At 40.8% G+C, this 25,389-nt stretch overlaps 1 long non-coding RNA gene and 6 other non-coding genes across 7 annotated transcripts; 3 read left to right on the forward strand and 4 right to left on the reverse strand.

Moving 5' to 3' along the window:
• Positions 1–311: 311 nt before the first annotated feature.
• On the forward strand, positions 312–383 carry Trnaa-ugc (transfer RNA alanine (anticodon UGC)). The gene has a single exon. It is a non-coding gene; the product is annotated as a tRNA-Ala (tRNA).
• A 1,460-nt stretch (positions 384–1,843) lies between these two features.
• On the reverse strand, positions 1,844–23,903 carry LOC144476078 (uncharacterized). Its single transcript, XR_013494962.1, has 4 exons — positions 23,772–23,903; positions 23,557–23,649; positions 3,544–3,680; positions 1,844–3,103 (listed from the first exon to the last, which is right to left on the reverse strand). It is a non-coding gene; the product is annotated as an uncharacterized LOC144476078 (long non-coding RNA).
• Positions 10,346–10,425, forward strand: Trnal-uag (transfer RNA leucine (anticodon UAG)). The gene has a single exon. It is a non-coding gene; the product is annotated as a tRNA-Leu (tRNA).
• Positions 10,954–11,025, reverse strand: Trnaq-cug (transfer RNA glutamine (anticodon CUG)). The gene has a single exon. It is a non-coding gene; the product is annotated as a tRNA-Gln (tRNA).
• Trnaa-ugc (transfer RNA alanine (anticodon UGC)) lies at positions 11,431–11,502 on the forward strand. The gene has a single exon. It is a non-coding gene; the product is annotated as a tRNA-Ala (tRNA).
• On the reverse strand, positions 21,784–21,867 carry Trnal-uaa (transfer RNA leucine (anticodon UAA)). Its single transcript has one exon. It is a non-coding gene; the product is annotated as a tRNA-Leu (tRNA).
• On the reverse strand, positions 21,995–22,078 carry Trnal-uaa (transfer RNA leucine (anticodon UAA)). Its single transcript has one exon. It is a non-coding gene; the product is annotated as a tRNA-Leu (tRNA).
• Positions 23,904–25,389: the final 1,486 nt, after the last annotated feature.

Consider the following 25,389-nt stretch of genomic DNA (forward strand, 5'->3'; position numbering starts at 1 on the left):
ATAGCAATAATGCTTTGCAACCGTGATAAATGATTATCGATTTTCCTGTTGCCCTTCTCGTGTAATAGGTCATGATACGCAATTATGTAACGATACTCGAAAACAAATTACTACTTAGCAGATAATAATAGTAAGTAATTATAAAATTTTTCATAGTTACATACTTTGATATGTATTAAAAATGTTTCTAGAACGATTCAGATCGATTTGATGAATTAGTAAGTAAATAAATTTTTAATGATATTATTTGCATTTTCTCTCAAAATGTCAAGTAAGTATTGTACATTATATAATCATAGTGAAATCGTCGTGGGGATGTAGCTCAGTGGTAGAGCGTTCGCTTTGCATGTGAAAGGCCCCGGGTTCGATCCCCGGCATCTCCAAACTTTTTTGATTTCCTTTTTCTTGTTCAGCACGTTGGCGCAGTATCTCATATTCACTGTACTATCAATATTTATCTATGTAATTTTATTAAATTATGTAGGTTAACTTTTTCAAAAATTATCACTATGATAAAATTATTTAACAACTTTGAATGAAAATAACACAAGTAGAACCTCGATTATCCAAATCCTTAATATATGATTTCATAAATACATATATTCATTATAAATGAATTTATAATGTTAAAAGAATTCATAATTTTTTCATACGAATTTCACAACATTTTTTCCAACACAACAACGAAGGTCACCTCTACCTTCTCTCACATCTCTCAATGACTTAACTATACCAAATTATAGTAGGTTTTAAATGTATCGCATGAATCAAAATAACCGCACAGAATTTTCTATCATCTGAACAAGTTTCACACGTTTATTATAAAATCAGTAAAGATTGAATTCAGATTATAATTAAAACTGTTCTATTATCTGAACATTTGTGTGTTCGTAGATTAATCTGGATAACCGGGGTTCCATTATAATTGTTCAATAAATATCACGTATACGCAAGACGTATTCTCGCGTATGTTTTATGAAAACATTAACTAACTAACGCTAACTTAAGATAATTTCCGAGTGATACAGATCAGCAATAAAACTGGGGGAAGAGAACAAGAGAGCGCGGCACGGCGAGGTGAAATTCGATATTTCTGCAAAAAGCGTAGAAACGGATTGGAATAACAGGAAGCTGCGGAACACATATATAATCATCGATTCCCCTCGAGCGTGTGCGGTCGTTCGGTTCTAGCAATCAAAACCTTTTTCTTTTTCCTTTTTTTTTTTTTAGAAACCTCACAACCGCTGTCCGTCGACCGGACGGATATTTTACGTTTCGCGAAGCCGGAAAATCGCCTGGAATTCGCCAAGATTTTATTAAGGTTTCCGTACTTAATTTTCCGACAATATATGCCGATCCTATTCGAGTCAAAGCTTCCCCGCTGTGCCGGACCCGTGCACCGGAGAGAGAGCCGGCGTCTCGTTGACAGAAGCATTCTTAAGATTTCAGGAAACTACCGAAGTCTGACAGGTAAATTTACGAGGCTCGCCGTACCGGTCGCTTTGCCAAAGCCAAATTAATTATACGCTCGCTAGGATTCTTCTGTGTAATGAAAATGTCGAGCACAAAGAGACCGGCGGATTCCTGGGAAACTGACTATATATTTTTGAAGCGGACGCATAACAAACGACGCGCACGTCCGGCATATAGATATTAATTCTGTGTAAGGTAATCTCGTTTGCTGTTTTTGTTGGTTTTAATCTTAACGCGTATTTTTTTCGGAGTAAGCTGTTATACAGGAGTAAGTCCACCTTCCCCGTCAACGTGACTGTCTCAGGTTGTTCATTAAACCATTATAATAATAATTTTCTTATTTCAGTTTGATTTTTATATTTTTTTTTTAAATGTGACACTTTTATAAAATATATCATGTATTCAAGAATGTCGATGTTTATATCCTCTCCAATCCAGTTAGCTGATTTTTAGGAGCATACTCATCGAAAACAAATGACTGATTAAATCAATTATCTTTTAACCAATAATCCGCAATAAATGTAGTATATAATGAAAACTTGCTTAAATTATTGTATACGCAATCTCTCTTAGCTGAGTCAACGAAGAAAAAGTAAGACAAGTGTTGCTAAAAATTCATGGGGTAATTCCCGACCACAGAGATCGAATAAAAGGCAAACGACATAATATACAAACTCGAAAAAAATGAAATAATAGGGAACAATTCCTCCGAAGCGCTCGAACTCTTTTATTCCGGAGCAGAAAACGACGGGCGAGGAGCCGTAGAACACGCGCGCGGCATCGGCATCGGAAAGCTAAGAGGAGGGTTGGAGGGAGGCAGAGGAGGGACGGAGAGAATGAATGCCGATCGAGCGTGCGTAACACGCCCCGAAGGGGTTGCTTGGCTTGCTGGCTGCTTGCTCGCATGCCTGTCCGTTTCTCCTCCCGGCTCGCCCGTCTCCGAGACGGATGGACGGGATCGAAAACAAAAAATTGCACATAACTGCAGAATCGTGTTAACTGCAGCGGAATAACACAGTTCCCGTGCCGCGTTCACGTTTATAATCCACTTAGCGCTCGAACTGCATCCGAGTGCACGGGACGCGCAGGAACCCAGGAGCGCGCGCGTCGCGCCGCGGCGGCGTTCTCTCTGCTGGTTTCGCATAAAGCGAAAAACAGAGAAAAAAAATCTACCGCGTGGCGAGGCTGAAAGATCTCTCCGGACGCAAGCTATGCAGTACTCAGGCTAAATGCATTTATCGCTGATGCACCGAGGGAGAAAATCAGAGCCCTCCGGTTGCTACCGGCGAGCACCATTGTCCTCGGCCGTACCATCGGCGTTGTGTTAGAGGACGCCGTGGAGGTGGCGAGCAAGGGGTTGCGTCGGAGGGTTCCGAGTGGAATGACAGGGAGAGAGAGGAGGGTTGCACGCCGTTCCTTCGGCATTACGTCATACGTCAATTCTCCGGGGATTCCCACGGCGTCAACCCGCGCCGAGAACTTTCGCCGTGCCCGCTGCACGCCGCGCACCTACTCTTGCACCAGGTAAAACATCGCCATTTTCCATGCATCAGAACAACTTTGTCTTCGCACAGTCGAACGAAATCAACCGACGGCGATCGAAAATCAATTTCCGTATTGTACTTGTGGACTGGAAAAGAATTATTGTTACTCGATGGCGAATGCCCTTTTGAAATATTTGTCATTGTTTTCTTACGACCGACGACTAAAGAGACACACAAATATCATCAAGAGCTTCCAGAGATCCATTGCTTTAATGATATTTTAATAGTCTAATAAAGTGTAATATAATAGTGCTTGAATAAAAGGAGTTAAGTATCAAAAAGAACTTCAACTTCTATTAAACTTAGGAGCTAGAATAAAGAGGCGATCGCGATTGTTTCATTCATCAGAAGATAAACATTATCTTTATTTAAATGGTTATTAATTTTTAAGAAAGAGCAGAACTTTTCGGTCGTGTCAGCGAAACTAGACTGACTACAATCTCCCTCAACTATGTGCTTCGCGAGGAAACATGTTTGTCTTGCGGGTAAGATAAATAGAGGTAGCCTAAGACAAATCCTTTACTACCTTTCCAGAGGGTAAACTGACATAGTAGTTTCACTTGTTAGACATCCTGATTCCTGTTTGGCCGCGTTTCTCTGTAGTCGACGATGTTGCTCGCTTCCGGTGAAACTTCATTTGCAATTGTTTCTAATATATCCTCCCTAAACAAAAAGAAAAAAATAAATAAACTGACCTATCCCGTAAAACAAAGCAACGAACTCATTTTAGTGGGTACATCGGAAAACTATGCAGTTTCATCCTATGATTATGTTAGCACTTATTATATTTAAACGTGAATATAAACTATTGAAAATCGACCGATATCGGTTTCGGTACAAAGATTAAATAATGTTCTGTAAAAATTTGCATCTTTTCCATCAACGTCGAACCGTGACGTTCAATCTCTTTGTTGCGGTTGAGTTACACAGTCGCTTCCGTCACTGTCACCGAACTCGTTACACACGTAAATGCCAGTAAGGAGATAATAGCGTTCGTTTAAATTAATTTCGGCCGCTTGGCCGTAGGAATTCGTTCGGCTGAAACCATCGACCGGCAATCGGCGGCGATGTGTTCCGTGCGTTCCGTCGCGCGGATTAAAAACAGACGAAAAAAAAAGGAAGGTAAATGGAAGCGGTGTCTCGCTTAGGGTAATCGTCGTCGCGTGCTCCACGCCTAAAAATGGGGCTGCCGGGGCTGATTAATCATCGGCAATCTCGCGAAAGCGGCGCCAACCGAAAGGACGCGGCCATTAAAAGCAAACGACGAAAACTTCGTCACTGCTCGCGTCCGATGGATGCGACGTAATCGGGCGCGTGTTATTTTTTTCCCCACCACCCATGGTGCACGCACACGAAGGAGAAATACAGACGGGCCGAGTAATTTAATTGAAATTCCCCGTTCCTCCCACCCACTCCCCATGCCCTTGAAATTGTGGAAAAATCGAGTCATACGATCGCCGGGGCTGCGTGAAAATAGAATTACACCGGGAAACGAGGTTTGCCCGATGATGCAGGTGAGCGCCGGCCGGATCCGCGAGGGTTGGCAAGAGATAAGAGCGAAATGGAGGGGTAGGCCAGCCCCGGTTGAGAGGGTTTGCCGGGACAAATTTTTTGGTTTGAAATGTCCGCACAAATTGGTCCAGCTAAATTACTCTCAATTACCGCATCGTACTCTCGCGAGCTACCTCGGTGCCCTATACGTTGATCTCGATGTCTGGCCTCGAGCAGCTAGCAACTCGACTGCAAAATATCCTATCTACTGCGGGCGCGCGAGGTTTCAGCGTGTGCAGAGAGTACAAATTGCTCGACACAATTCGATCGATAATCCCACCGGTAATCGAGAAGTTTTCCTGACTCGCCCGACGTCCCAGTAGTGCGTACAACTCGGAAATTTTTGTGAGCGCAACGGCCATGCAATATCAATGGTACGCCCGATCACTTGTATATTATTTATAATTCAACTGGAGTTCTTTATACACCGTTCCATTTTTGCAGTACTAGAAAACAATCTTTTTGATGTATTAAAAAATTGTTACTGGTTAATAGTTAGTGCTCCGGTGGCGATTTTTGCCGGGTGATAGTATATAAACTTTGACAATAAATAAATAAATAAATAAATAAATATATATATATATATATATATATATATATATATATATATATATAACCAGAGCGTAATTAAAATATGACATCATCAGAACTTGATATCAATATGAAACTCGCTCTACGTTGCAGAGTTTACACGTATCCCGGTGAATTTTGTTCGTGAAACGCGACGATCAGAATTCCTCTGTTGAACGCATCTTTCCAGTTAATTATACATAACGCCGCGGGAGTGGATCGAACTTCGGCCTCATTTCGATATGCACGTTTTAATTAGCATGCCCGGGGAAAGAACGGGTATTCTCGCCGGGGAGATAAACAGAAACGGTGTAATTCGATTCGGAAGGCGCAAATATTTGAGCTTGTGTAACGTTGTGTTTCCACAGGTTACCCGAGGCGGAGCAGAGAGCGGCGGCGGCGGCGTGGGCCGCACCGGAACCGATGCAACGAAGTGCATATAGACACTTCATCAACGCACATCCGGGATCGCCGGAGGTCAGTTACGTGAAAATATTGCCCCGTTGTAACATCGCGTTTCGGGGAACGCGGCCCGTTACCTGGTTTCGGAAGCGGCGCCACGGCCTGCTTGTTTCACCTGTCCAAACTCGTTGCTACGGGTTTACCGGTGCGCCGGTGCAAATCGGTATCGAAACGGGAGGTCATTTACGGGGAAATATTGACTGATCGCGCGTAATGGCACATCGGTGCGCCAACAATAAAATCGTCGGGGCCTATCCGCGCGCTGTTTCCGCCTATCGGGATGCGAGGCACGCGCGACCACACGGGATAACCCATGCCAGCCATTCAAGCTGGTTACGTTGTTGTTGGCCGCAAGTCGCGAATACAGTCCGCTAAGCACGGCCACCGTTCCTACCGATGTTAAAGCGCGACGCATTTCCCGGGTTCTCATCAATTGTCATTAAACGACATGATTATTGCGCATGCTGACGATTATTGCGGCGATAGACCGTTACCGGAATACCCGGTGAAGCCTGCAGCCTCATAATGATCGATGTTCGATACGTAATCATCGTGTGTTTCGTTAATGGCGGGCGCATTGTGTCCGCCCGGCACGGAACGGGTTCCTGAAAACACCCAATAGCCCTGCGGACGTTCCGTTAATTTTATACGTTCCTGATTACATACTTCCGAATTGAACTCTTTGACGACATTCGGTACTCTATCGTTAGGTCAGCCTGTCGTGGCTTGTCTAATTTCTTGTCTCGACTAATTTAGCACGCATTAACCCATCCCCGTAAATTTTGTTATAAATTGTATATTATTAAGTATACGATATTAAGGCTGATACGGTATTAGCGTATTCATGATTACTAATTAACTTTAACGAAGATGAAAGAAACTGGCTAACCTTGAATGCAAAGTAGTTGCGATGCATGCACGAGTCCTATTCATTTTTGATTTCAATGACAACGTGTTATCGTTGGCGGCAATGGGTTTCCAATAAGTACCAAAGTTACACCATTACTATGGAGTTCCAATGAAAATGTTTGGCAACCCGGCGATCATGTCAATTTTTCCATCTCTTCCGAGAGCCATTAACCATGCCGATTGGCCTGGGGAACGGTCGTTTAGCGCGTGGCCGTGAAGCAATCGCATCATCCGGTTAATTGCATGCTCGAGATGACTCCGCGTCGTCCCGGCACACGAACTGGAAGTCACGAATGAGCACCTGACTGCGGAGCCGGGCGAGCGCTCGCGGTGGCGCATCATTCCGCCCTTCCCTTCTGCCGGCAGGCGGATGATTCGCTGAAAATAATAGATTTATCATCCTCAATTGGCTTCCAGCAGTTTATTTCATGGGAATCCATAGGCGCACGCCTCCCTCCGCGCACGCAGGCTCGCACACAACGGGCCGATGTACGCGCGAGGATTTTCTCTGCGATAGGCGACATGCGGGACGTAATTCAGTCGGTGCAAGTCATCGGGATCATCTATACGCGAAGCCACGGCCGCCGCTAACAATCCATCATTTACGGCCGACAGTCACGAGTATTAGGCTAAAGTGGCGGCGTGATTCTGCTAAACGCGATGCTAAACAGGTACCATACTCGAGCTGGGGAAAAAACGACATCGTCCGAGGGACGTCGCGAAGACGCGGCCCAGACGGTTGCGCGAATTTTGCGTCTCGACGCCACGAAATATACATTATGTAAAAAACAATCGTTCTCAAGTCACGCGGTGCATATATTGAAATGATCTTCTTCTGTACAGTGCCCGAAATTTTCATAAAGCTGTCTGGTATGTTTGTGAAATTTTATACAAATTTCACAGCAATGAAAAGGAATAATCAGGATTAAACGTCGAGTTTAAACGTATTAACAAAAATTCGTTAAGATATTATTATAAGCGCAGCTATTTCAAGAACCAAACCCGATCTTATAACTCTATTCAACCCTTGCATAAAAGAGAGTTCGCAGTAGGGGTAAAAGGCCACACCTCCTTCCGCGTTTGAAAAACGTTTTCGAGACTGTGGGAAGTGTTGGCATACGTGTATTGCCTTGAACATATTTCGTTGACGACGAAAAATAATAACGAATGAACAGGTAGTTCGTGTTTTATTTAAAAATTCCGGCTGCTTTTTCACATACACTGTCGGACAAAATGATAGCACACCGGTATTATTTCCACAATTTAAATATTACAGTAATAATATTGAATGTATCATATATTGTACCTAAACAGTATGTTTTAAAAGCGAAGTAAACAACGTCGAAACTATGTGTAGTTGTTTACAATGCAATTTTCTAGAAAAAGTAGGTTTGAGGACGCGGCGGAAAGATAGCACACTTATTATTTTCATAATAATTCTCAGTGTTTGGCGAGTTTTCTGCGAATGTACACTTATCATTTCGTTCAGTATAACTAAATTTCGGGTAATTCGCTTATTTTGAAGTGTTTGTCATTATGGGGCGAGGAAAAAGATTAAGTAAAGAAGAAATTCACACAATTCTTGCTTTAAGAGAACAAAACTTTTCTATATCAAAAATTGCGTTAGCTGTAAAAAGAAGTCGGAAAGTAATTTATAATTTATTAGGGAACGTTAAAAATTATGGTCGAAAGAAAAGTACTGGTCGACCATCAACATTAACTAATCGTGAAAAGAGAACAATTCTTCGAGCCGCATCAAATTCGTGCCTCACAGCAAGGCAAATTGTTGCTGAAACTGGCATCAAGACCAATGTCAGAAATGTGCGTCGTGTAATTCAAACGTGTGAACACCTTACACGGAAAAAGATGCAAAGAAAACCGCCACTAACAACACGCCACAAATTGGATCGTTTAAACTTTGCGAAGAAGCACATTCAGTGGAAGAAAAGGGGGCAAGTTGTAATATTTTCCGACGAAAAAAGATTTAATTTAGATGGTCCAGATGGTTATAGTTATTATTTCCATGATATTAGAAAGGAAGAATTATCACAAATTCGTCGTCAAATGGGTGGAGGCAGTACAATGGTATGGGCCGGAATTGGCTATAATGGACGGACTGATATACAATTTATTGACTGTCGGCTGAATGCCGCAGGATATAAAAAACTAATTGAAGAACAGATTAAGAAGCATGCCAATCGTATTGGTGGAGTAAATTATATTTTTCAACAAGATAACGCCACCATTCATAAGGCAAGAATTGTAAAATCCTTTCTTGCATCCGAAAATATATCCGTACTAGATTGGCCTGCAAGGTTGCCTGACTTAAACATTATGGAAAATTGTTGGGGGGAACTTTCTCGAGCTGTTTACGCTGGCAATCGCCAATTTAATACTCTTCATGAGTTAAAAAACTGCATTAGACGAGAATGGGATAAACTTCCACAAAGTAATACTTCCACGTAATAAAAACATTATATAAATCATTACCCAATCGAATAGTGGAAGTTATACAAAATAATGGAGGTTCAACCCATTATTAAGTATCTACGCAATGCAGATTTAATTGTTATTTATTTCAAAAAATTCATTTTTCTACCAAGTCACTTCAAGTGTGCTATCTTTTCGCCGACCATAGATATGAGAATTATATGAAGAAGCAAAAAGAACAATTATTATTTACATTTATTATTTTATTGTTACCTTTCTTAAGGAAAATGTACATGAATATCATCAAATGATTGTATTACTTTGAGTGTAAATATAGAAATTTCAAAAATTTCCTGTTGTGCTATCTTTTTGTCCGACAGTGTACTATACGATAAACAACGCCGATAAAACTCGCCGCAATCGGGGCCGATCGATGAACGCGATAACAAAAATCGAGAAACAAAAACCGGGAACCGAGAGAGCTGGAAATATTGAATGCAAGCGGAGGCGAGGTCATAAAACACGGGCGCAAGGAATACGAAAGAGCCAGATTTATCCTCTATTTTCTACCGTCGCCGTATCTCTCCGGCCCGTAACGAGGGGATCCTCACTCGCAAGACCGATTTCGGCTTATCTCGCCGGCTTATCAGCTACGCGAATATTCACGCGAATTTATCGATCTGTCTGCAGCCATTTCGGCACGACCGCAGCCGGCCCGTCCGTTTCCACTTTTTCCCTCTTTGAAACGTCAGCTTTACGCTTGTCCCTTGGGTGACGTGATAAGAGAAGAGGAAATAAAAAAAAAGAGGAATGAAAAGAAGAAGACACCGGGCGGAGAGTCGCGTTATGAACACGAATTTTTATATTGAGATGTTATCGCGCAACGCATCGCTACCGGTAGGGGAAAGTAAAGATGGTGAGAGAGGAGAGACGAGACCGTAATGACGGACGCCGCGTCGTTGCGTGTGCGGCAGTATAGTAATTTCGTTAGTTCCTTTCCCCTCGGCTCGATGATCGAAACCTTTAATAGGTATTACATACAACGGTCTTCTTAAACGCGAACGGAACGAGCAACGAAATTGATCGTAAATATTTTTCTGACCTCCCGCATCATGTTTCTGCGGATTTAATGGTGACGATGATTTCGTCGTGGTCGACGAACAGAGATTCTCGGTTTTATGTTATGTAACTCGCACCTTAAATGCGCGCACGTATGCTATTTATTAAGGAAATTAGTGGGACAGCAGGTAAAATTGCGAAAATCTTATAATAAATAATGGAACGTGTACGCTTCGAACGTGACGTGATATATATAAAGCGCGTGCGATTGCTGTGAGAGATAACGATGTGTGATACGCATAGTTACGGTACCGTTTTATATCGGATTAGAGAAACACATTGCCGAAGGCAGCGTGGCCGAGCGGTCTAAGGCGCTGGTTTTAGGCACCAGTCCGTATGGGCGTGGGTTCGAATCCCACCGCTGTCAAATTATTTTTATACTTTTTTTTTTAGTACTCTGTCCTCGATGGCGCATGTAATAAACAATTCAAGGAAGATTTTAAATTAAAAATTTTTTAATATATTTTAGATTGATATTTCTTAGTTCACTTTTATCTGTTAAAGATTTTATGAACTTTGCATGTAATGTATGAAAAATGGCAGCTTATCGACTGTTGCTGTTATTTAAATTTTATAGAATAAAACAAATGCGGACAAAAACATATGCAATGCTCACAGCGCAGTGTAGTGCAAGTGGAATATACTGTGGTTTGCATATGGCATTTAATCAGAAATGTGTAAATGCCACTTACGTTTAAACTTCAGGGTAGTATTGTATTAAATATTTGTTTATGTATTTTGCTTTGTTTATTGTATTGTCTACTTAAACATCTTTACTATTGTATATTGTCTTCTTATTGAAGCGTTTCTAAAAAATATCAAGTAGTTGGTTTGCACTTGAGAGGTAACTTTAATCTGGGTAAAAATGTTATTTAACAAAAAAGTTTAAAAATCAAGGTCCCACCGAGATTTGAACTCGGATCGCTGGATTCAGAGTCCAGAGTGCTAACCATTACACCATAGGACCTTCAAGGATATTTGGTAAAAATAAGTGTAAACAGGTACTGTTATAAATAAACAATATAGCCGCAAGAACAAAGGAATTAGTATCGCTGTCTTGTAAAAACAGATGAAACACGTCAGAAATCTGGCCCGAAGCCAGTCTACGTATGCTTATTCCGGTAGTACCTTGACATTGTTGAAATAAACAATTACACTTGATAATATGTACATACCTAATAAACAAAATAAAATAATAGACAACAAATATATTATTATATAATTACTTGTATGACTTAATATTGCTTTCACATTGAATAGCAAGTACGTCAGATAAAACCCTTTCCATTTTAATTAATATACAAAGGGACGTCAAAAAATCAATAATAAAGGAATGAGAGGGACTTCAATTTATAATCACCCATCAAAAAACGGGGATGTAGCTCAGTGGTAGAGCGTTCGCTTTGCATGTGAAAGGCCCCGGGTTCGATCCCCGGCATCTCCAATTTTTTTTCTTCTTGAAATTCTTCATTTTACATCGTTGACTGCTACGTCGTATTCCCCAAAGTTTTACAAATTTAAAGCACTTTAGTTAAAAAACAAACTCATATATTATTACTTCATTATATTACTATATTTGTATTATGTTTTTTAAAATTTGAGTAGCATATTTGATTGAGTTTGGCCTTTACAATGGTTGAAGCGAATTTAAAATTATTTCAATATATTTATTATACACAATTATTAGCCCAAAAAAGACTTAGTTGCGCAATATTATAAAATAAACCTTGAGATAAGAAAAACTCTATTGTACTTCGACACTAAACCGTGCACGATATTAGATATTTACTCATGCGAACAATATGAATACTGAAGCAGTTGGCATTAATGTTTACGCTTTCATTAATCCCTTTATGACCATGCTCATGTGTGCCACAAGCATGATAAATTAACACGGGTAGCTAGAAACTGTCTAAACTGTATTACATTTGAAGTTGTGGATTTTCTATACTCACGTGACAACTATAACAATACCAACGACAACGCAAAGACTATAACAACAGTAACAACTACGACAACGCACAAGTTTGCAGGGCGACCGTTCCCTCACGAATGCCTCGATCTTTTCCGTCGGCCCTTCCACCCTTACAGACTTTTCCCTCATTAACTTGCCACTCTCTCTCTTGCATACACTCTTTCACACTCTGTCTCTTTTTTGCTCATTCTCTTTCTTTCTTTCCTTATTTTTCTTTCACTCGTTCATGTTTTAACTTTCGACTACGCAGGACTTCGAAGAACCTAAGCAATGTGATCCCAGGTCACTCGGAGCTGCCCGAACACTCTGTAAACATCTGTCTCATTCATTCTGTATTTTACGACTCACACTCTCGACCATTCTGCCTTCCATACTCGGTAAAACCCTACGATATTAATCACAAAACTGAACCATAAAATTTACACTAAGAGTACAACATTTGCTCCTTTTGCTTAATAGATTCTCGAAGTCTTGTTCGAAAATTATTAATGATTGTTGCGTACTTGAATATTGAACGATTGATGAGAGATCTTGTGCCTTCAATAATGATAATTTCAATTCCTTTTTCTGACCATTCTTCTTACTTTTTTCCGTATCAGATAGTCATAACAATGTCGGAGTTCTTAATTTCTCCTTTGTACAATCGAATAATTCTAACCTGTTCTTTATCCGTAATAATAGACGTAAAAAGATATAAAGAATACAGAAAACAACATAGATTTGGATAATGAATATTTGCAGAAAAAAAGAATCCTTCTTTATAAAGATACATAATTTTCTCGCGTTCATAGCATACATTGTAAAATGTAAACTGATAATACCGAGAACTATTGTTATTCGACTGTATTGACGAAAATTAAGAAAATGATACACGTGCTCCCTTTTCATCGTGGAGTGTATGTACACGCAACTGAGGTGATACTCGGGGTTACTCGAGCATTGCGTGTTCGATCGTTGAAGTGCGATAGAATCGATGACCACGATATAGTCGCATTAGTGTGAAGGAAAAAAAAAAGGAAGGGAGAAGTACGATAAAAGTCGATGATGCGCAACGTTGTTGAGCGATGGCCGTGGCCGTATATGTAAAACGAAACACACGGCAGAAATGATAGGATGCAAACGAAGCCGAGCAGAGAGATTGAATGGTAATAGTCTTCCATTCGTCATATGCAAAAGTTTCGTATATCGGAGTGAAAAGCGGCCCCGCGGTTGTCGTCGCCGGCCGGGAGAAAGATGGTATCATTTGAATTGCCGTGCTCATCGCGCGGCCAGAAAGACGCGTGCCTCGTCTCCTATTCGCAACGAAAATGCGGAGAGAATAATCGCGCGAAATATCCTGTGACAGGCTCCTTTTTTTTTTTCTTCACTCCCAGCGTTCGTTCTTTCTCCCCGTAGGGTATACGCCGCGCACCGTCGCGGTCGAAGAGAGAGAGAATTAATCATCGACGATGGAAACGACGCAGTAGGCCGGGGCATAGCTCAGGTCTAACGTAATAGAACACCGATGAGTTGTACGCTCGCAAGAAACCCGCCGTTGCGGATAAAGACCTTGATTGATCGGAGGTAAACGTGACCATTTAATGTTGCAGTCGCCGAGGGAAAGACAGTCGATCGCGAAAAAAGATACGGTCCACCATCGCGTGTTCTTTTCCATTGTTCGCGCGATAAGGGAACTCTTATTATCCTCTATGTAAATTCAAGCATCGCGTTCAGCCGCGTTACGTAAAATCTGTGTTTGGTATTCGTAAGCGATGCATCTTGGAAAATGGAAAAATGCGGCGACCTTTGTCGTTTGTCGTCAATTAGTATGTGCGTTTGAACTGTTCGCTCAGAGTTCAACTGTTGAGTCAAAAGTTCATGAACCATTTCAATAGAAGTGATAAGATTACTTATATAGCAGTACATGTAAGGTGGAAATGAATTTTGAATCGTGTTTTTGTTAAAATTCTGGGCTTATTTCTAGATACTTTTATATAAAAGATACTTTAATATAAAAAGTAGAACTAATACATATGGAGATTGCACAAGCAACAATAAATATCGCTTGCACAAGGAATTTTGCTCTGACCCGATACAAATAATGACGAAAATGAAAAGATAATTTCGAATAGATATTTTTAATGGCTGTACAAAACTGGCAATCTCTTAGTTCATTTAGATCAATTTTTATCAATTCATAGCTTCAACCACCACATATACAGTTTCAAATTACAAGTGTTGTTATCAGTTGTGTATTTACACATGTGCAACAACACTAACATATTCCACACCGATCGGATATAGTTGCAACGCTGAGGGCAGCATTTTCTAAGTTACCCCACTCCCTACAAACCTCTGTATAAAAAGGCCAACAGACTAATGAATAAAGTTCAGTCTTTCAAACGTCATATCTGTGTCCTTTGATATCGCTACGGCTCGGCCCAAAAATCGCGAAATAAGAATAATCTAATCTTAAAAGATACGTTAATATGATAAGATCAGAAGATCTTAATGACAGGATCTATTCCTAGACCCTAGATATTTCTTTTTTTTTAATTAACGGCTAATAAATCCCTGTGACAATTTGGCGATCCTGCCAGAATCGGTAAGCTCATAAATACATAAAGATGCATAAAGATGCATAAAAAGTGATCGTTTTGAAACTACCGCGACTCGAAACTACGCGCGCTCAAATCAACGCAGGGACTATGAGTGCCACAAGACGATTAGCGAGCAGACCAACCAAGAAACAAGGACCAGAACTACCTGAAAGTCATCAACGCTGTCCACCACAAAGCTGATCCAAAGGTAAGCCGTGGCTTACTATTTATTTAACACATATCGAGAACCACTCGCTGAATTCACATCAGATAACAGTGACCGCGACAGTGACTCCGTTGATTCGGTTATCGAAATGGACGAAAGATTAGCAAAATTGGAAAAGGCTGTAGCCACTCTAAGTACATCCATTGATGGAATAGGGATGACTCTAGTATGTATGTTTATTAATTTCAGCCCTTGGGCCAAGAAATGGACTTGGTTTACAGAAAAAAACCCGTTGCATTCATCCTTCCATACTTTAGCACACATCCTTCTATGCCACTTGCCACCAGGGTGTTGAACATACACATTCTTCTGCCAAAATCATCCTTAAAAATCCTCTCCCCAATTCCCCAAACCTAATGTGGCTTTTCCATTCTCCATTCTTTTGGAACCGTACACCTAAATATGTGAATTCTTTAACCTTCTCTATCTCCTCCCCTTTCCACTTCCATATCGCTTTCTTTCTCTTTCCTCTTACTTTCCCAAGCACAATTATCTTAGATTTCTTTACGTTTAGCGAAGGATGACTCTAGTAAAGATGCAGGAAACGCTGCAAGCAGATATATTGAAGTTAAGAGATGAGAATAGGAAAAGATCAGAAGAAATACGGTGTCTAGCCGAAAGGCTAGGCCAGTTAGCAACATACGACGAATCGAATGGCTACGTAGCGCGCGAACAAGATGATCAAGACGAGGAATAGAATATGATCCCAGAAGACGGCAAGTCTCAGTGCATTCCTTCTCGTCGACGATTCACCGAGCCATCAAGTTCGCACGACGAAGCAAGCTTGCAAACTGCGCACGTGCCGGCTAAAGATATATTAAACGGAAGAGATTATATTGGAGTAGAAGATTTTATCAAAGCGGTGAAACGGTCTCGCGCCCAATGTAATGAAGAACACCTCTTGCTAGGTCTAATTTTAGCTGAAAAGATAACGGATCAAGCAGAACGTAGCATCCGACACCTGAGTATCAATACGTACGATGAATTATACGAAAACTTACGACTGCATGTTTCCCCGCCTACGACTATTTTAAATGCGCGATCAAAATTGCATAACGTTAAACAAGACCCGACTGAATCCGTACAAGTCGCCAACAATTAAACGAGTTACGATTTGCCGTCCAAAATAAATACCCCAAACCTACGGCCCGTCGAATCGCTTTAGAGGAAGAAGAAGATACCGCGACCGCTCGATACATCTTTAACCTACGTCACGATGTAGGAAAATTAGTAATTGCTAGAAATCCACAAACTCTGGCAACTGCACAACAAGTTGCTTTGAAAATGGAAATATGGACTAGATATTTCTTTTTTTTTATTCACGGCTAATAAATCCCCGTGACACATGGAACTTGTGACTAAAACGAAAGATAAATCAAGGAAGCACATGTGATTTAATAATGAAATAGTTCAGTCTTTACTGACATATAAAATGGTGGCTTGATAGAAAATTCTGATATTAGAGGTTCTATTGTATACGTAATTACAAGTGGTAATACACTTTACTAGTGTATTGCCATTTGAATCCTAATAACAGAGCACAGTTTTCAAAACAAGATTTGTTTGCCTGAATCGTATGCATTGCACCAAGCTATAGGTAAACATTAAAACATTGCTGCTTTCGGGTAGTATGTACTCGAAAACCGCGAAATGAAACATGCATGTTGAAATTCACTTGGATTAGCGAGTACATATTGAACTTAATCCCGCCCCTAACGATATTCTAGCGAAACGCTTTGGCCAGAGAGGAATTCCGTGGACACGAAAGGCCAAAGACACGCGGTTCGGTTAGCAAATTCGAGATACACTTTGAAATCTAATAGACCTGGCCGGACCAGGTTAATCCCACCCCAAAGGAAAAACACCGCGGACGTCTCGGATCCCCTGTCAGCGGACCGTTATAATATTCTGTCCGCCAATCCCATATCTATTTTATTCTGTCGTCGAAAGCAGCGTAACTACGTGAAAACAACATAAAAAAAAAGAGAATCACGTCGCATAGATATGAAATTCTGACCCGAATAGGGTCAGCACTGGAGCGTGTGACCATTTTGTCACCCTCGGGAAAATTTTATTTACGAATATCCTTCGGCGGACGCGGAGTGTCCAGGCGATCCCAGCATAAAAGCTTCGTCGTGCGAGGACGACGACGCCGGCTGGATTTCTTTTCGCGCCTGGAACATCGACACTTCCGGCTGAATTTAAATGTCCAATTGAACCCGGTCGGTCCCGTCCTCCCTCGGCGGCGGGCAAGCTACTCGATGCACGGAGGTGTCTGCCAGCGAGGGTGTAGACAATAGAGAAATGCCTCATCGTCGTTCCATAAATTCGTTTCTCCGGCGCGGCGCGGCGCGGCGGCTGGGAGGCATTCCCGTCACGTCGGGGCTTCACTTCGCGTGATAAGTCTTCCCGAAGAAATTACGCGTTAATTCGATGCTCACACCCGTCCCGGGTACTCGCACCAAGCACTGTTCGCGCCTCGGCGGAGGGTACTAGGGAAGAGCCAGTGAACAACCAGGAACGAGCTGAATGCCGAGGACGAGAGAGGAAAAGGATTTAAAACAAAAAGTCAGTCGGGTGTCCAATGGCACGAAGCGCAACGGGAAGTGACGAGCGAGGTGGTTAGAGGTGACTGCAGCAGAAATCCATCAGATGGAAGAGATCACGCCTGTCTCCATACCCGGGACAATAACGCGGCCCGCAGACGGTTTTTGTGCTCGTGCCTCTTTTTCTTGTTTTTCTCTGTTTTCTTCTTGTTTTTTTTAGATTTCCCGTCTCTCTTTCTCCGTTCTTCTTCTCTTTTTCCTCGATTCTGCGAGCACTGTTGTCGAGAGGGGTGGGAGGAAGAGGAGCTGGGGCAGGGGGGGGGGGGCGAGCAGGAGGAGACGGAAGGGGAGCTTTAAATATTTAGGCGGCTAATTTTCACGGAGGATTTTTAAGCCGACGAAGGAAAGTGAGAATTGAAAAGAAACGCGGTGACGCGGAGGAGGGAGTAGAAGACTGGGTGAAATGTCCTCCAGACTGAAATAATAATGAGAGGCGCCAGCGCCTTTAATCACGATATTAAACATTTACGATTGCCATGCCGTCCTCTTCTTAAGACTATTCTTTCTTCTTTTTTAACGCGGCCCCGATCCGATCTTCCCTTCTACACAAAGCGACTCTCCCCTCGAAACATCCACACCCGCCCAGCACGCCGCGCCCGCGTGCCACCTCTTGTTTATGTTTATGTACCTTCTGATAACCTCGCGCAAAGATCAAGTTCGTTCACGGCAGCCTCCTTCAAGGAACACGCTCGGTGAACGACGCGGCCGCAACCTCCGCGAGGTTTTCGTTGGACGACTAGCGGTGGTGGACGTTTTATCTCGCAGGGGTGAAACGAATTCCGCTCAAAGGAATTTTCGGACAGCGGCGGAAAGGTCCATTTTTCTTGGCCGGCGCGCGCGCGCGCGCTCGCTTGCTCGCCACACAGAGATTATGTCGCTGGTTATATTGATGACAATGGCAAAGCCACCGAATCGACCGGCCGGGCTCAATCTAGTCCTCAGTTTGTTTTGCTTTCGCGCAATTTGTCATCCATTGTCTGACCGTACGCAGGCCGGGACCGCCGCGAATCGTTATTTATGGTTTTCGGTTGATTAATTTTTGCCTCATCTTCGTTGTATTTCAGAATTGGCGGCGTCAACCGCAGTCTTTGTGGCTGACACTCGATTTGCTATATACAAACTCTGCCATTGTCGACCGCGGTCGAAAAAAATTTTTAATGTAACTTTCTTCCTTTAAAATACTGCCACCGATTCGAATTTAGTATCGGCAACTGAAACAGCTAATCGTATTCGGACGGTGTTATTCGTCGGGCGCCAGTTGAGACCGTGTTTTAGGGTTCGATTATGGTGACGATAACACGATGCGATAGCCTGGGAAGACAGAGATGAATTTAATATTCCGAATCCCGGTAACGCGATTTCACGGGACGTCAGGCTTGAAATGCGTAAGTATTATAAATACGATTTCCCTTTCGGATTCGTAAGGGGCGGCGGATCGCGTTGCGGAAGACATTTTCACCAGACTTGTTTTCCAATTTCTTTTTTCCTTACTTTTACGCCTCGCCGGTTGAAATTGAATTACCCTAACGCGAAAACGGCGGCGGTCGAGCAAGAAATGGACAACGAATTGTGTGAATTTTTTACATTGTATTCATCAATACGCACAAAAGTAAAAGTTAGGCAAAATGGAAACATCTTGTTCCATACATCGGTCTATTTAAGCTCATAATTTTAGAATCGACGCGTGGTATTTATCGTAGTTGTAGATATGAACGTATCTCGTACACTTTATGATATCAGCGAGCACTCGGATGCTTTCAGGATGACATCATTCAGATCAGAATAGAAACAAAATTAAAACGAACAATCTTGCGAGTAAGAGCTAACCTTCTCACTGATCATTAGATTTTATTTAGACTTCAACATTCATACCCCTCTAAATACATTCCGAAATTTATAATGCTGACATTATCTGTTGTAGATTTTAAATGAATATTCTTAATTAAAACGAAGATAATTTTATTCTGGACTACAAGCACGTGTTAAGATGATTAAGAATAAGACGGTTGCCCGATGAGCACATTTGTCAAAGGATTAAAAAAGAGATTTGATGAAATCAAAGGAGCAAGAAAGATGATGGGAGCACCTCGACGCCCGAACACCTAGCCCGCTGCCCCCCCCCCCCCCATTCTCCCTGCGCTCTTCCTATTTTCCTTTCATAGCGGACCTTTTATTCGTCGACCACAGTATCGACAGGAACGGCACCCCTTAGCTACAGGGGGACCCACTCTGCTCCATTGTACAACGTTCGCGCAAGGGTTGCTTGAAATACGCGAGTCTGATTTTTTTTCTTCAACATGACTACCTCTGCGAATCTCTGTGCGTCTCTATCCCTCGCGTGCGCACCTAGGCGGGTAACGAGGAAGACCGAAATATCGGTGCTGGTAACGTGAGAATGACAACAGATGCGACGGAATGGAATTACAAGTGTCCCGGGTCATTGTGTCGCCGGAGTTGTGCTTTTTTACCGAAATTGTTGTGACAAGCGTTTCAACGGGCGGCTCACTTCAACGGGGAAAGAGGCCCCCGTGACACTTTTACGGTGTCAAGTCCTGGTCTTCTGGGAAAAGGGCTGGGCGGCCTAGTCCTGCCGCCTCTGCCGGTTCCGTAACTCGATTTAATCGGCTCCTTTTCCTTCCCGGTACAACGATTCGAACGAAACTGTTGGTCAAACTCGGAAACGTCGATAAACGCGTTGTCAGGCTTTTTCGCCCACAGGGGACTCGGTACAATCGTAAGGTCTCTGTACGGAACTGTAAAGCATGGACCAGTACTTTCACCAGAGTACACGAGATACCGTTTGTCCATAAGATATCCAGATAGAGCTATATCATATCATGAGACAGCCGAGTAGTCGAGTGTTTCATAAATCGGGTCTTACATCTGACTACAAAAACTTGTATTATTTTAACATTAATTATTAATTTCTATTTATTTAAAATATAAAGTTCTCACGATGTAACAAATTATTTTCATCCATACTTTCTTAATAGTTTAAACTTCTTCTTCTTGTTATTTCATTTGATTTAATATAATATTAATAAAATATAGCTATAATAGTAAAAATGGAGTGAGAACCAATCAGTGAATATGAAAGAATGTAGCATGAGATGTGATAGGCTATGGCAGATAATTATAGAGGATTAAGAAGTAATGATATATTATAGTTTGTTCACGAATCCAACAAAAGCAATAAATTTAAATTGAAGAACATTATTTTAATACTGTTTTAATTTTTTGGCTGTAAATATTTCAGATTTGATCTAAAATCAAATAAATAACTGAGCATTCAAGTAGCCTGACATCTTATAATATACCTGAATACTTGAGTAATTTTTAGTCCGAGTATCTCAAGAGTAACCTGGTTAGTCGTACGAATCGCGCGGATTGCGAACACGATTCCACTACGAAAATATTGGTAATTACGATGTTTGCGATTACTCGATCGCACGGGTTATGTAAATACGTCGAGGCGAATGCGCTCTCGCTACTCGCTAACGGGATCAACGGGCTAAAATTGCTGGCGCATAGTTTGCCGGCTTATCTCGACCTCCCTAATTGTCTATGACTATTCATCAAGTCATTTATACTCGGCTCTATTATCGCTGCCATCAGTTACGAGGCCCCGAGTCACTTCGAATCCGGCTACGACGAAAGCCAGAACCATTTATCTCCTCGTTGAGATGCTCTGTAATTGCAAATCCAGCTTCCACTCTTTTAATTAATGACTTGTTAACGAAAGCATTTTTCATGCGATTACATGGGACTCGCTGTACCATTTAAGCGATATTTAAAGATCACGGATATTACGAAATTGCTGTGATATACGTACAAAGGATACTTTGAAATGTAATTGTTATACGTTTACAGTTTAACGGACTAACACATACATTTTTATTTGCATAAAAGCCTTGGACAATCAATAATATGTACTAATGTTAACACATTACCTAGTGACTGTTTCTAATACTTCTTAAAAATATCTAATTTTCAGCTAAAAGCTATCTATGGCAAATTTTTCCATAGCGATATACTAATTTTAATTATGAACCGATAGAGTACGCCAAGTAAGGAAATCTAACATTTATTCTTAGAATTATTATTTAAGAAGGAGCAACTACAGTTCGTTCTTTATGTAACGCAGTGTTTCAGGAAGTTACTATAAATTCTCAGTGGCTCATATGTTAAGAGAAAAAAATTCCTTTCAGAACGTGACATCGCATATTTTCTAATTTTTTACACCGCACTCTAGCATCTGTTCATGCGTATTTGTACAGCATTAATGCATTCAAGTGTAATTTCATCAATGACAAATCGGATTTGAAAAGTAAAAAGATTTTGCTAAGTGTGGGGTTCGAACCCACGCTCCCAGACGGGAACCAGAACTTAAATCTGGCGCCTTAGACCGCTCGGCCAACCTAGCATGCTTGTACGGGCTTGTAGTATTTTAGTATATAAGGGACGAAGTTTATCATGTTGCAAATAAATACAAATAGATGTCACTACCATCCGGAATGAGATCTATGGAGAAAAAAAGAAGAAAAAGAATTTGCTAAGTGTGGGGTTCGAACCCACGCTCCCTGACGGGAACCAGAGCTTAAATCTGGCGCCTTAGACCGCTCGGCCAACCTAGCTTGCTTGCTTTACACGACTTAATTTCGTTATATATGGTCTGTTATGAATACTATTGTAGTAATATCTATTTATACATTTATATAAATGGTAGTACGATATAAACACACATATATCGGATAGAAAAAGATAAAAAAAAGAAAGGTTGTGCTAAATGTAGAGTTGGAAACAACACTCCCAGACCGAAATTAGTCGAAGACGGCTTGGTCAACCTAGCCTTGAATAAGTTGTTTAGCTTAGTTTTAAATAAGTTATTCCGTTGTGTACATGGAACTAATCTGTTATTAAGAATACCAAATATATTAATCGAATTTCTTTATCTAATACATTCAATTCTAATGTGTAAATTTAGAAATAATAACAAATATTCTTATTAGAAGTTAGAATATCGAACATATGAAAATATTATTCCAATTCACGTATTTTCTCTGTTATCAATTCGACTTTAATTTATCTTCGTGTTATTAAGGGTCAAGCGTATCGAATTACACAATACTAGTCTAATTTACCGTAAAGTGCTAATGAACTTTTTCACCATACGAAATGGAAGAAAAATTACAGAAGTTGTAAAAGGCGAGAGTCGATTTGAATAATACTGCGATTATTCACTCCCCCCTCTTACCTTGTTCTTAACGTTGACTAATGATCGACTCGAGGAAATAGTCCACGCTCGTAAAACTTGATTGCGCTCAGGTAAATCAAATGTCGCGCAACTGTATCGCGTGTTTTTATGCATGTAATTCCTTTTACGATCGTAATTGAAATGATTTAGTTTAACTCCCACTGGTACTTACGTAGCGATATTACAATGCTCCCGTTTTATTAAATGATCAACTGGTGGTCCCGTTTTATACGAAAAAATTCATTGAGTTTAAATAAATTTAATTTTATTCGCTCGAATTTCAATCGAAAACAGTGATAAGTACGCGTCAATCTGACAATCGAGCTTCGAATAAATACGTACTGATGATGAATGATTATACAAAATTATTAATTTATTAAGTATTGCTTTTTATTTATGAAACTGTGTGAAAAAAATAAATGTTGGTTACGATTACGTTAGTTCTAGTTCAACATTTAATAAAACACTGTATTTTGATTCGATCCATTTTATCTTCGTAGTATTTCTATTATAACAATTGTTTGAGTAAAAAAATTAATCTGAAGATGTCTCTTGAAAACATTTTTTAATATCAGTTTTGAAAATCATTCACTTTGATTTGTTTTGTATGTCTAGTTGATAATTGGCGGTTAGTTACGACTTATAATGGTTTATAATTCATAGTTCTTGGAAATAAGATATGAATTCGTAAATTACGATAAAGATAAGTAATTATTACTAACTTCTTCAGTTTTAAATAACCTTTACTTTTTCCTACACTTTCATTAAAAAAAGCTTTGTTTAAATAAATATGAATATCTTAGAATTATTGTAAAGATATAATTAAAAACATATAATAATAATATGAATTCAACTTACGCATGCACGTAGCAAACTGCAAACGGAGATTGTGATTTGCCACGATATTCGACTAGTGTGATGTACAACAACTGCGCAGGTAGCTGCAGAGTACTGAAAACCAGCAGATTGCGATAATGCTGTTATTAGTCATGTTGACAACAAGCACGATCCTCTTAACGCAGCTCGAGTGCCTGTGGAAACCAACTTTCACGAATTCAAATGTACTTATTTACCGAAACGCAGGGTGTACTTGACGGATCCAACGATGGCCGATAATCGTCTCGATCTTCTTGCGAGAATATCCAACGACCCATTTCCATTAGTCGCTTCAATACTTAACACCGCATCCCGCAGATTTACGCGGGCATCATTCACGGTACTTCATCGATGTAACGAGCGTGCATCGTGCGCACACAATATGTAGGTGTATGCGCGTACATGTGTGCGTTGCATCACCGCGACGATAAGTCAGCGCGACGGTCACGTTACAGGTTGACGGTACGGTAATAAAACCAAATCGCGCGATTCGCCTATACTACTCCGCCTCGTAAAAACGAAAGGGGTCGGGAGGCAGAGAATCGACGACGGAAAGTAGTCTCGTGTCAGTCGAGTCACTGTCAGTAGATTTGTACATGGCACGGTTTATGTCGTTTTTGATGTTAAGATCGCGTGCCACCGATGTCGTACCAGTCTGCACCTATCCAACTATTTGGACGTACTCGGTCATGTCGTTAACGTAATCACTCTCCGTCACTTAGAGAACTCCAGAGAGAGAAAGCACTCGATACTTTAAGCAGTCTAAACTTTCGGCGTCACGAGCGACCAAGCTCCTCGCGAATTTCCACTTACTTAAGAGCCTTCGTGCTTCTCAATGAATGTAATTCGTCTTCGCGACTTTCAGAGGGCACACGAAATTCTACCAAACTATACAGGGCATTTCGTATTACGCATACGTAATTGCAATGTTTAACTATCTATACAGGTTGTCTGGTTTTAGGTATTCATGTTAAAATGGTTCAAACACAAAGTTCGCGTTCTCGAGATATTGAAATTTTAAGCTATTATGTTATTCGACAAATAAATTATAAAAAGAACCACAAAAATAAATTAACATCGGTTGAACAACATACGGGTGTATAAAGTAAACATGTTCTACCGTTTTGATATTATTTTGAACTTAACATCTTTTGCACTCACATTTTAATGAGACCCGATGTTATTAGTTTATCCAGACGTTCAACGCCTAGCCAATAGAGAAACAGAGAAGTGATTAGTCGAGACATGTATTCCTAACTAAACAGATGTGTTTCGAAGCGTAAACTCAACACCCTCGAAACACGAGCTAAATACGTCCGCTGTTCTTTAATTTAGGTTAACGCATGTCAAACCTGTCGTTTCCTCACAAGATCTGAAACCGCGCAGCTGGTTAGTCGACAGCTATTTATTCGGTAATCGCTTGAATAGAGATTACCGACAGTAATATTCAAAGAGAATTCAAAATGGACTTTTATAGTGTATTTGTAACGCAATCTAAGGCACTAGAATGTTTATAAGCTAAATTGAGGATTTTGTTCTCAAGTTTACTTTGCAAAATAGGTAGATAATGTTAGAATATGAGTAATTTTATGCCACGAGTGCTACAGCCAATGGTCGAGCTCCATGATATTTGAGAGTGCCACGCGATGCACCGTGATAAGCGACACTTGTCGCGAGCGGTCAGTCGGTCGAAAATGTAGATAAAGGAAATATAGTGTCAGAGCCTTGAAAATAAAGTAGAAGAATATTATATATTAATGACAGATGACGTTTTATTACTTATCCTGTCCACCATAATTTAACAGATAATTCATT

Source organism: Augochlora pura, chromosome 10, assembly GCF_028453695.1.
Source record: "Augochlora pura isolate Apur16 chromosome 10, APUR_v2.2.1, whole genome shotgun sequence".
In the NCBI taxonomy this organism is placed as follows: Eukaryota; Metazoa; Arthropoda; class Insecta; order Hymenoptera; family Halictidae; genus Augochlora; species Augochlora pura.